Consider the following 12199-nt stretch of genomic DNA (forward strand, 5'->3'; position numbering starts at 1 on the left):
CGACTCACCACCACAACTGCCCCGCTTGGTCTGCAGCCCAGCACAACCAGGGATCAGAGAAAGCTGGGCTGGCTCTGGCCATCCCTTGGCAAGCAGGTGACTCATTCCAAAAAGCACTGCCATGCCTGAGTAGTCTCTACTCATGCCTGGGAATTATGTTAGGATGCCATGCAGTAGCCGTCATTTGAATTAACTCCACAATAAAGGCAAGTTCTTTGATTCTTAACACTTGAGGATGATGGCTATGCCTCTCCCTATTAAGTCTGCTGAAGACATTTCACTTTGCTGCTGTACATAACTTAATTTCCAGTTAATTTCCAAGAGGAACTTTCCTTCTGGTAAGTGTAAAAAGGTTATTTTCAGAGCCAGCTGCCTGACCCAGCTTTGGGCACACAAAAAAGGCAGAACATTACTTGCACTAAATACCTCCATATTATTTTGTAGGATGCTTTTCAGAAATTAAAACCTTTACACTGAGACCTTCCAGTTAGGCTACCTGTCATACTGCAACAGATGTACTCTGTACAGATACTGAAAATAAATGGCTCCACACATCAGCAAAGTTTACATAATAAGAACATGTTAGATCTAGAAGTTGTAGTCTTAAAATATACAAATATTATCTTAAATTAAACCCATTTAAATACTCTGTATGCAAACAAGTCTTTACATACACAGTAGACTACTGCTTGATCTGAGGCCTCCAGACAGGATTCAGAAAAGGAAGTGGACATTGAGTTGACTATGTAAAATCCAGTCTGATTATACGTATTTTTACAGACACAAAGAATATGGAAGCAAAGCCTGCATTTGTTTTTAGTCCTGCTGTAGGAATCATATATTCTCCACTTCAGCCCTTGTAATTACACGGCCAGGAAGAAAGAGTAGAGACAACAGTCGTTGAATGAACATTTTTTCCAAAAACACTTCTCTATCCCCTAACCATGTTTGCCAGCTCATTATTTCACATTCTGTATTAGCTTGCCTGATCGCACGTTATATATATACATATACACACACACACACACACACACACACGTATGTTAAAATATAGAATTTCACTAGCTATTACATAGGGAAGCTTCTATGGTGCAGCTCTTTACCTGCCTGAGGTGCAAGGTTTGGCTGCTATAGCGTGTCCTCTGAAAGAAACTACTTCGGTGGTTACACTGTTGAAAAACAGTCCTTTAAGATTCAAGTGAGAAATGTTAACAAAGACGCATAGTAGCACAAACACAGCAGGCCAACAGGCCCTGGTATGTATCCTCACATGAGTGACAGGGGCTAAATACCAAGCAGCAATCTCCTAACTCCCTCTTGCAGAATGAATAATGTGGAAGAGCAGAACTGCTGTTACAGCATTTCTGTCCACTTTCCTCAGTAGTCTCGCTCTCTTTAAGAAAAGGTAACATTCCTAAACAAAGGCAAAAATTTAAAATCATTACCTTCTAAGTGAGCAGTAAAAATTAAAATCAAAGAAAAAAAACCGACACTGAAAACAAGTAAGTGGAAGCACCTATGTAAAACATCAAACTGGCAGCCATAGGCAGAAATTATACAGAAGAGATAAATTAATAGAACTATAAATCAATAAATAAACTAGAATAAAATTGCTCAATAAAAGAGAGCTAAGTCCTCACAGAAGGCTACAAGCAAATGGGTGAAAGCTCAGAAGCTTGCTAGGGTGAGGAGGCATCGGACTCCAACTGCTACACTCATCTAGCAAACAAAACCCAAATTGTTAAAAAAACCAAAGGCATGACATTAGGAAAGAAAAATGCATTTCAGTTCATAGGATAGTTAATAATGAATTTGCAAAATATATATAAGACATCTACTCACATCACCAGGGAATTCCAATTCACCACATTTTGGGAAGACAGTGGTAAAGGAGTGGTGTGCTAAAGAGTCCTACCAGTTCAGATTCCTAACTTCAGGCACCACTTTTCTGTATCCACAGTCGAAAAGATTGCAGCAACAGAGGCTGACAGAAACATGCTACATCGGGAAGGAGCCAACCTTCTCCTCCTCCTCCCTGTCCAATCTCTTCTCAGCAGGCTGAAATTTTGCATTTGAGATTCTGTGGGGGATGACACAATTTTCACTTCCTCATTTATTCTATATATTCAACCCTTAAGAGCTAGCTTTTAAAATACCAGTCTTGCTTTGAAGGATACTACTTCATTAGCAGTGCTGTTGGAAAAAGGTCTTTAAGAGGCAGACGACTTGCCCTCTGGAGTACCCATCTTCTTTGCACTCCCTAACCACAATCTTCATTTTCCCAAACCAAGCACTTCTCAACTAGTTAGGCTAGGTTCACAGACATAAAAAATTCAAACTGCCTTTTATTTCCATACTTTTTTTTAACTCCCAACTCAGACTAAACACTTTCACATGTTTTATGCCAGGTACTTAAACATTTTTTTTAACTTTATAAACTTTTTTTTTAAATTGCTACATTGTCCAAAAGCCAGAAACCACCCCAGACAACACTCCTGCTGCACTGGAAACTGTGCAAATGACCCCAAAGTATTATGGCTTCTCCAAGATAAGGACACACATTCCCATGGGATGTATTTCTTTTCCACGAAAAGGGAGCAGTGCTGTGCACAAAGACTGCAGAAATGCAACACAAGGACCAGAGGGGCTGTAGACACCTGCCTACCCTTCATACAGAGACAGCAGCAGCATCTGTGTTCATAAGGCCAGGATAGCTTCAGGCAACGGATTATTTGGAAATAGCATACTTCCAAGCTTTTTTTCTCCTATCAGCAGCAACAGGGAGTCAAGGAGTTATTCGGAAGTTCACCTGCAAACTGGCTGTTCATAAAACCCAGATCTTTAAAGAAGTAACTCAAACTTACCATCAAGTTCAGAGCAGTGCAGTGACTCGAAGGGGGTCTAAGTGGGTCAAACAGACAATGCCATAAGTCATCTTCATTTGGCAGTCACTAAAAAAAGCTAAGGAATACCCAGAAAACAAGTGCACACTATCCTGAGAAGGGTCCCTTCTGCATCAAGCTTCTAATACAGAGAAGCATGAGGGAACCTCCACAAAATACCCCAAACAATAGTCTGCTCTACAGTTACTAGTTTCCACCTAGACACAGACATTTGGGTCAGAAACCCAACTTTCCACACTTCAGTGAAGAACTGTTTAATACTGCAATAAGAAAACAGCCTTGATTTTCACTGATTTTCAGAGTTAAAAAGCTAATAATTTCAATTGAACGAACCAAGACAAGGGCAAACAGTAATTAAAAGCCCTTATCCCGTCCTTTCTGTGTGCAATCTGAAAACCTGAAGTCCAGACAAGAACATGATGAGAGTTTCATTCAAAGGAGACAACTTTAAAAGCAGGAGACTCAGCTACAAGCAACACTGCCTCTTAATATCAGTCATACAGGATGAGAATACAGAAACAATAAATAATATCCCAGGCAACTTGACACTGTAAATGAAAGATATAGGGAGGACAGAGTCATGAAAAGGCCATCCTAGCTGAAGAATTTTAAGACAGGAAAGACAAAACTATTCACAGAACCAATAAGTTACACTGGAAAGCTACTGCAATAATATACCATACTTTGGCTAAAGGGAGTAATTTGCATACATTTCCCTTTGTAAACTTCAGGACTAGAAAAATATGAACTCAGATTTACTGCTTGTCCATACAGACCAGTTTAACTGAATATTAAGTTTCAATAAAGTTAAATTCTGAACTGATACTTTGCTGTTAAAGCATGTTGTGTTGTTGCTTTAGCCAACCCTTATTACTAAGTGGAATATAAAACAGAAAGCGTTTACAAAGACTTTTTTTTCCACTGAGTACATGAAAATAAATCACTGCAGCTTTCCCATATATAATAAAGGTGTGCTTTTTTTCTCGATGATGGATTTGGAGAACAGCACATCGGCTGAGGTTCTTGCTGGTTGGAGACCCCTGTTTTCCACTAGCCTCCTGACTCCCTTCAAACTTGCAAATGCAACCAAGGGGGTGCTTTGGCTTAGAGATTCCTAACTAGTGGAAAACTGGGGGCCAAAGCATGCCATGAAGTAGCTATAAAACCTTATCCCAAATAATTATTGTTAGCATTGATACACAGTATGTTTAGGGTAAGAAAATATACCAAAAAAACCACTGAACCTTGCCAACAACTTCCAATCTGCAATTAAAAGAAACAACTCCTGACAGCCAGACCTGATGCCTCACTTGATCTCCCATTTCTCTCTCCCCTTCCTTCCCCTCCTCAAATCCTGGAAAAACAGCAAAATGGGAATTATTCTTTGGGGCAAACATTTCTACTTGGAAACATTAAGTGCAGTTATTTCAAAATTCCTACACATCAACAAATCCTGAAGGCAAACAGATTTATTAAAAATAGAAGGAACAAACGCCTGAATGATCTTCAGTTTCTTGTTCTGTTTTTCAGAAGCATATCACCCCTTCCCAATTTTTAAATAAGTCTTAATCAAAGGACTTGCGTTACTTAAAGTTTGCATACTCTGCACAGCACCCAGTGAAATGAGCAACCTTTTTTTTTTGCGAGGTGGTTAAAAAAGGCTACCTGGAAGTTTACCAGGGTTTCTAGGATGCCCATTGGAAAACCTTATGGATAACTGTACAACTACTACTACACACGTATCCTAGGAGACCAAAGAGCTTTCACATTTAAGAGCTTATTCCCCAGCCACCCTCTTGATACACATCTCATGCAATTATAAATAATACAAATAGCCATGAGAAAGGAGGACGCTGGTTTAATTTCAGGCAGAAGGTACACAGACCTCTGCTTGTATCTGCATAAATGTTTCATTTCACTTCTTCTCACCTCCTGACAACAAAGATACTCTGTAAGATTATCTCACGTAATTCATGAAATGTTTTTTAAAATTGAATTTTACAACTGTGCAAAGCTAAATTTCTTTTAATCTTTAAAAATTCACATACATACATACAAATCACCAGAAACAGCCTTTGTATTTAGTCAAGTGAAATCTAGATTCCTGACCACAACATTTCGCAAAGCATCAGCCTGTTAAAAAAAATAAAAAATACCACAGAACCGTATAATTTAGGAAAAAGCTTAGGAAAAAGAAATAAAGAAAACAAAAACAAAAAGCACAAACCAGCTAATTTAAAAGAGACTCACATTACACTTCATGTTTGAATAGCCTATGCATTTGAAACAAGCTGAATCAAAAGCATACCCCTCATTTCTTGTTTTTAATTCTCATCACAGGGTCTAACCTGCAGTTAAGGACTCAGTGCCCAGCCTCTGAAGAGGAGCATCCTTAAAATGCCGAGCAGAGCCCTGGAAACACCCTGGCACGATTCCTTGGCAGCCAGCACCCAGGATCTGTTACAAAACCTGCAACACAGAGCATGATAGCCCCTTCCCTTCATCACCTTTCTAGTCTACATTTCTTAGCCTTCCATCCCAGCAGAGGCGAGGAGGGAGCACAGAACACCTGCCCAACAGGAAAAGAAGAACATACTGTTGGTCTCCTGGAGGAGGGGACATCACATGACAACAAGAACGCCAAGGAAAAAGGTTGTCGACATGCTGGTATACACAAATTAAATCACCAATGGGTAATTAAAACAGGACCAGTTCCTCCTAAAGCCACTAAGCAGCTCTCAGGGTTTGATTTCCTTAAAGCAGTAAATTAATCACCTAACCTCACACGAATATGAAGCCCTAACAGCTGTGGCTCAGCAATGAATAACCGGAGCAGGAGTCAGTGTAAAAGATCTGCAGGCACTCTCTTACACCGTGTCCTTCTCAAAACCTAAACTTAACATTAAAATTAACTGCGGGCTAAAATGTCGCCAGCAATTTCTCATGAATGCATAATGAGATGTTGCTACTCCATGCAGCACATCAGAGTTTTGTAAGCGCACCCGGTGAGCGTGTGCGGGGATGACCCGCGCAGGAATCCTCACAGTAACTCCGTGCGTACGGTGGCTTTACAACACAGACACGACATTTTGAGTCCCTGTCCTGCTATATGCTATAAATAGTATGTAAAGCAACACAATGTTTGCATGAAAAACAACAAATTGGATTATGTAACATCCTTTTTCTTTCTTCCACTCCTCTATTTAAGAAAATTCTGCTTTTTTGAAGAAGAAAGTTGAAGCGAGACATTGAAACTGTTCTCAAAATTGCACATACTTCCTGAAAAAGTCTCTACTTCTGTATAGTTTTATAATTCAGTATCTCAATACTAGAGGTGTCTTCAATGCAGAAAGTCCATTTTACATCCTGAAATGGCTTTACTTTTGTCAATTAGAAAAGGAGGGGAAAAAATTGTTATGATTTGCTTTCAAATTAAGTTCCTGGCTTTTTGAATACTACAAAATTGTGCTTATTTGCAGACACACAAACTATCTTCCACAGCAGCTTTTATAAAGTCTAGTAACTCCTCTTGCAAATTGAATACTTTAGTATTATTTTTCCCTTATATTGGACATAATACAAATTACATACAGGAGAGCCGACAACCAGCTAAATGTGATAACCACTATATCCCTCAAGACCATCCTCTTCCTTCTCTTAGCTCCATGAAGTGCATGAAAAAAAACCCCCAAATCTACAAACACCATGATAAATGAGCTGTACAAGGGTGTTCTCCAGCAGCAAAGGGTTCAGTTTGAGGCCTCAGTGGATGCTTCAGAAGACTTCAGGGTGGCCTTTATAATACTCTCCACTTGAGAAAACATGACTGCAAAGTAAATCATCCATATGAAAAAGTAGCAAAACTGTTTTTTTGCTGCTTCTTGGTTTGGCATGGCTTTAAACAAACAGGATTGGATAAACAGCATAATGAAAAGGACTGATGTCATTCTGGTTCACAGAAGAGCTGCATGGCTTAGATGAGACATCACTCCTGGTGAGACCACCAGAACAGTTAAATAAATTGTCCAGTCAGAAGTGAGGCCCATTCTGCTCCTTCCCATGAGATAAAACCAGTGATTGTATCTCGAAGACATAGCACTAAGAAAACTTTTGACTTCTCCTAGAGACATTTCCAACAGCACTAAAATGACAATGTCAGGCTAGGGGCATTTTCTTTGGGTTTTTACATCTACTTGTAATGCACCATTTCAGCTGAAGAAGTAACGCAAACCAATCTCAGCTACTGTATTCCCCTGTGAGCACACCAATACTACACCTACGTGGGGCTCCTTCAGCACATGTGACATTAATTAAAATAAAGTCATAGCTGGAAATGGCATTTGCTAAGATACCACGATTTTTACCATGAGGATCTCAGCTGCATGAAACAGCGTGGTGAAACACCACACAGCAGAGGAAGGGGGTGTAAGCACAGCCCTCACCATGCCACACAAAAGCTGCTCCCCAGCCCAGCCCTGCTGCCACATGCCTCCCTCCAAACTCGCAAGCATCAGCACTGCTCCTACTACTGATGAAAGCAGAAGAGGACAGCTGAAATCTGCCTGCTCAGCCAACAGGCTGAACAAGAATTCTGGATGTGAGTCGCAGAATTGCCTTCAGAAGCCATGTCTTCAAAAGATCTGAGTGGCTGAAGGAAGCCTGCTCTCCTGAGTGATGAACCTATTCCCTCCAACAACATGGGGTTTAACACACAGACTCTGCAGCTTTAGTAATAGTTTGCAACATGAAATTTAACATTTTAAGATTTCATTTAAACTAAGCATGCCACATGATTGCAAAGAGCAGCTGAATAATGAGATCTAATATGAAAGAAATAAAGAAAAATTTACCACAAACCCCCATATTACAGTAATCTAAAAAAAAAAAGTATTTCCAAAGGAAGAGGTAAACAACTTTTACCCTCATTAAAAAGTTGAGAAATGTGCACACCACCACTAAAACATAATTAATACACAGCCTTCAGGAGAGTCCAAAGGAGCAATTTAATTAACCACCCACTGATTTCATAAATGACAAGAACACACAAAGGTAATGGCACCTTATAATTGAAAATGTCCTGTTTATTTAGCTGAGCAATTGTGCTGGTCTATGGTGTGCATAAATATGAGGAAACACATTTTCAACTCACAACACTTTAAAGGTAAGGTGTAACAGAACAACATACAGCCCATGATACACTGTACACTCCACTTATTTAATGCCTTTACCCAATAATCTCTAAATCACTGACAGTCATAAAGGTTTTAACCTTTATGAACTTTTCTGATGGGCTTTTTCCATGCCCTCTTCAGACAGGTGGAAGAGCCGAGAGGAAAAAAAATTCCAATTTTACTGGTATGCCACTTCAAACAAACTATTGCCTCACTTAGGGACTTAGTTTATATCTGTAGTTCTCCCACTTTCACACAAAGGGATCCTCTGTAAGCCCCATGAAATATTTCTGCTGACAATCTTCTAAACTCATTTTGTAGTTTCTCACTTTCTTTCTTTTCTTTAACATGAAAAAAGCATCCTTTCAGCTACTACATCCTTTATAACGGCTAAAGAGAAGCAGTTCTTACTAAGGTAGGAAAAGGACATACCAAAACATATGAAAGGGTTTTTTCATTCAACTTTTCAGGGATAAAGCTGGAATTAATAGTCCTTTTTGCATTCACAAAACTCAAAATGCCTTTGTGCTGCTACATTAAAACCATCAAAGTCTATTTGACTGAACATGAAACAGAGCAACATCTGAATTTATGAGCTGTTCATGTCCCTATCTAATGGACACACCTAAAGTGTTCAAAAGAGATGTGGAGGAATTGGAGAAGGCCCAGAGAGGGGAAAGATGATCAAAGGACTGGAAAGTCTGCCATATGAGGAGACGCTGAGAGAACTGGGTTTGTGTAGCCTTGAGAAAAGGCTTAGGGGAGACTTTATCAACATGTTCCCGTATTTAAAGGGTGCCTACAAAGAAGCTGGGGACTCCTATTTTACAAGGAGACGGAAGGAAAATACCAGGTGTAAGGGGTACAAGTTACTCCTGGGGAGATTCTGATTGGACACAAAAGGAACATTTTTCACAATGTGAACAATCAGCCATTGGAATAACCTCCCCAGGAAGTGGTGGATTCCCAAATGCTGGACACTTTCAAGATGCATCTGGTGAGGGTGCTGCATGATCTTGTCTAGGCTGTGCTTTTGTCAAAAGGTTGGACCAGATGATCCTTGAGGTCCCTTCCACCCTGGTATTTTTTGATTCTATGATTTACACTTGCTCTGGGACATACATAATTTAAAATAATAGACTGAAGAGATTCTTCAGGCATAAAAATCTCCATGGCAAAGCTGATTGCCAGAGTTTTAAAAGTCTTTCCTTACAGTATTCAACAACATACCGTACAATGATCCTCAGCAGTCTAACACCACTGTAGCAGCAGGGTGTACAAGCATGGCTGTGGCTGCCCTGCACATCAGCCTCAGATCTCCCATCCCACCTGTTCCCCCTTATCAGCCGCCATGCAAGGACATCAATGACTTTACATAATATTATCTCCCTGCCCACTTAATACAGGAAAAGCATTCCTCAATAGGAACTGTAGCATTAAATGCTGATCCCAACAGCATCAGGGCACAATGTAACTACCTGAAGCAATTAGTTCACATATACACATTTAATACACATTTCTGCAGCTCTGCATCCAACAGTGAAATCTTTACCCAGTGGTATTAGCTGGTCACATTTACTGTTCCTGAGGGTTTCCCATCATTAGGTGTTTACTGTATTTACCCAGTCTGTAGCAAACCATTACCAGGCATACCTAGCTGGATTAGCTGCCCATCAGTGATGCCACCAGATATATAAACATTTTTTTAAATTATGAAAACTCCCATCATTTTTATGCACCATGGTTTCATGCACTACCAATCAGATGAGGAAAGAAGAGTTCTTGAGTAAATACCATAAAGCATCCTCTAGTATTTCTTTCTAAACTTTTTTCTTTTTAAAGTCCTTTCAGCTTTCATGTGTTAACTGAAAGCATTCACATCAGAAACTGACAGGTCCTAGGTGCCTGTGCCCCATACCCCAGCAACAGAACCTTTGAGTTCTTTGTTATTACTCCCTTTGATCCTCAAAGGACTTTTAGGCACATTACAACAGGATAGAGCACAGCATTGTTTTCCAATGGTTAATCATGGTAACTGCCGCATGTTTCCAGGATGCATTCACCCTGTGAAAATGGTTTAGATTTTCTGCTTCTAAATGTTAAAGAAATTATACTGCTTAAATTTTAAAATATCAGTCAACTGCCTGCAGCTTCCAAAACAATCTGGACTGCTCAAACTGAGTTGTTTCTAATGTTTACTACTGAAACGAACTTTATCAGAAATAGTTACCTTCTTCCATGCCACAAATGTATTTTGAAAGAAAATCATGCTTCACAAGTCTCTGAAAGAACTCCACTTACCCATCGTATTTCTCCCTAACAACTGTACTCAAAGTTTCTCCAGTGGTCTTACCCGCAGTAAGAGCCCACCTATAGCACAGATTCCATGTGCTAAGTTAACGAGGTAAGAAGCATTAGGAAAGATAACCACAGCTAGAAAAAAACTTCTATCATACAATACTTGGTACAAGTGTTGTGCTCCACTGGGGAAAGCTCTCAAAGACAAGCAGTGTTTTTTAATTCACCAAAAGTCACCTGGGATGCAGGACAGATGGAAGGTAACAGGGAGTCCTCACTAGCACAGAAGAGCTCTTAATTTTTAACAAAATATCAGAACTTCCCACTGCAGCAAGCAGAAATATCAGATCTTGAAGACTACTTTCCTCAAAACTTTCCTGTAGGAATTCCAGTACTGCTTGTTTCTTTTTAAGTGGGTTAAATGCTGCCTATTTCCCCCCTACTGTTAGGAAGATCATTTTTTCCCTTGTAACAGCATTGTCCCAAGTTCTCTTCTACACAAGTTTGAAGAGAGAGCCAAGGTGGTCTGCAGCTTGTTTATGAAACTAGCCCTCACTATCTCCCCAGTCAGCCCAGAAGGACAGGCAGTAGATGGCCATCCTCCCTCCTGGGGTGATCCCTCAAGTCTACTTCAGGATATGAGGAGATAAGTTATTAAGTGATCAAAATACACACAGAAAAAGAATTCATTTTAAGTGCTACATGAGGGATATAAGTAGTATATTAATTGCATCTTCTAGATTAATTACTTATTCCATCAGGTCATGGCACAGTGAAGTAATTTAAATCAAGGGATTTAACAGCACTTTGAATTAGTTTAATAATGCTAAACCTTACTGTATATATTCAAGCACTTAACTCACAAGAGCTGCCTTTTTTTACTATTCTGTAGTATTAGTTTAAAAATCAAATGGATTTCATTACCATTCCTGGTAAAGAACCTTACTTAAATTTTATAAGAATAATGAAAATAAACAATACCATTTCATGTTTAAATGAAACTTAAACCTTTAAACTTAAAAGCATTCAATTATTAACAAACCATATTGCTTATTATTACAAAATTAATTTTTTTGGTGCAGCAATATTGCTCTTTTCCCTTCTGTCCCCACTGCCACCAAAGGCTTGTTTGATTTCTACCACTGAACAGCCATTCCGTTTGCTGGTATTCCACTGTAGCACATAATTTTGAAAGTGGCAGAACCTTGCCTTGAGCTTGGATCACTGCCACCAAAAATCTCATCCTTACAAAATTTCTTTTGCATACTCAAGATTAGAATAAATATAAAATAAAGTATTGTCCAGTTTTTAAGTTTCTCTGCACACCAGTAATTTGACTACTAAACATCAACAGGCCAGCTTCAGCACAGGGCCTACTCTCGTACAACCCACGCAGATTTCTCAACCCTGCAGCTCAGACAACACTTGTTATCTTTTAGCAAGTACCTGCTGCTGACTGCTTCCATTTCCACAGGCTTTCCCATGGCTTCTAGTGTTATGAGCAACCTTCAGGGTGCCTTTCACTAGCACTACCTCATTTCACACTTCAAGAGAACAGAACAACACAGGGCTCAGCTCAGGTAACTTGTAGCTCACAAATCCATATCTTATGCCATCTCCCTACATCTCTACTAGCATCATAGCTGGAGGGTTATTTTTAAAATATCTTATGTATTACCTGGTTTTAATGAAATAAAAAATAGAAAATTCTAGTCAAAGAAAAATACACAGAGCATCTGCTGTAAAATTGTCCCAGCAAACAACTTCAAAATTCCTCAAGGACATCAAATGTCCTTAAACTCAATTTTCTGAACTGACAGGAACCCA

The 12199-nt window shown here is 39.4% G+C and overlaps 1 protein-coding gene across 3 annotated transcripts in view; it reads right to left on the reverse strand.

Moving 5' to 3' along the window:
- The window catches only part of LNX2 (ligand of numb-protein X 2), a 59531-nt gene that overhangs the window by 35652 nt on the left and 11680 nt on the right, over positions 1–12199 (reverse strand). Inside the window, exon 1 of one of the 3 annotated variants that reach the window (XM_010400263.4) lies at positions 1843–2077. The exons of the other annotated variants lie outside the window; for them this stretch is intronic. The gene's annotated coding sequence lies outside the window, so the exon portion shown is untranslated. Of the gene's footprint in view, positions 1–1842; positions 2078–12199 lie in introns of those variants that run through there. 3 annotated transcript variants of the gene reach the window in all.

This window comes from Corvus cornix, chromosome 1, assembly GCF_000738735.6.
Source record: "Corvus cornix cornix isolate S_Up_H32 chromosome 1, ASM73873v5, whole genome shotgun sequence".
Taxonomy (NCBI): Eukaryota; Metazoa; Chordata; class Aves; order Passeriformes; family Corvidae; genus Corvus; species Corvus cornix.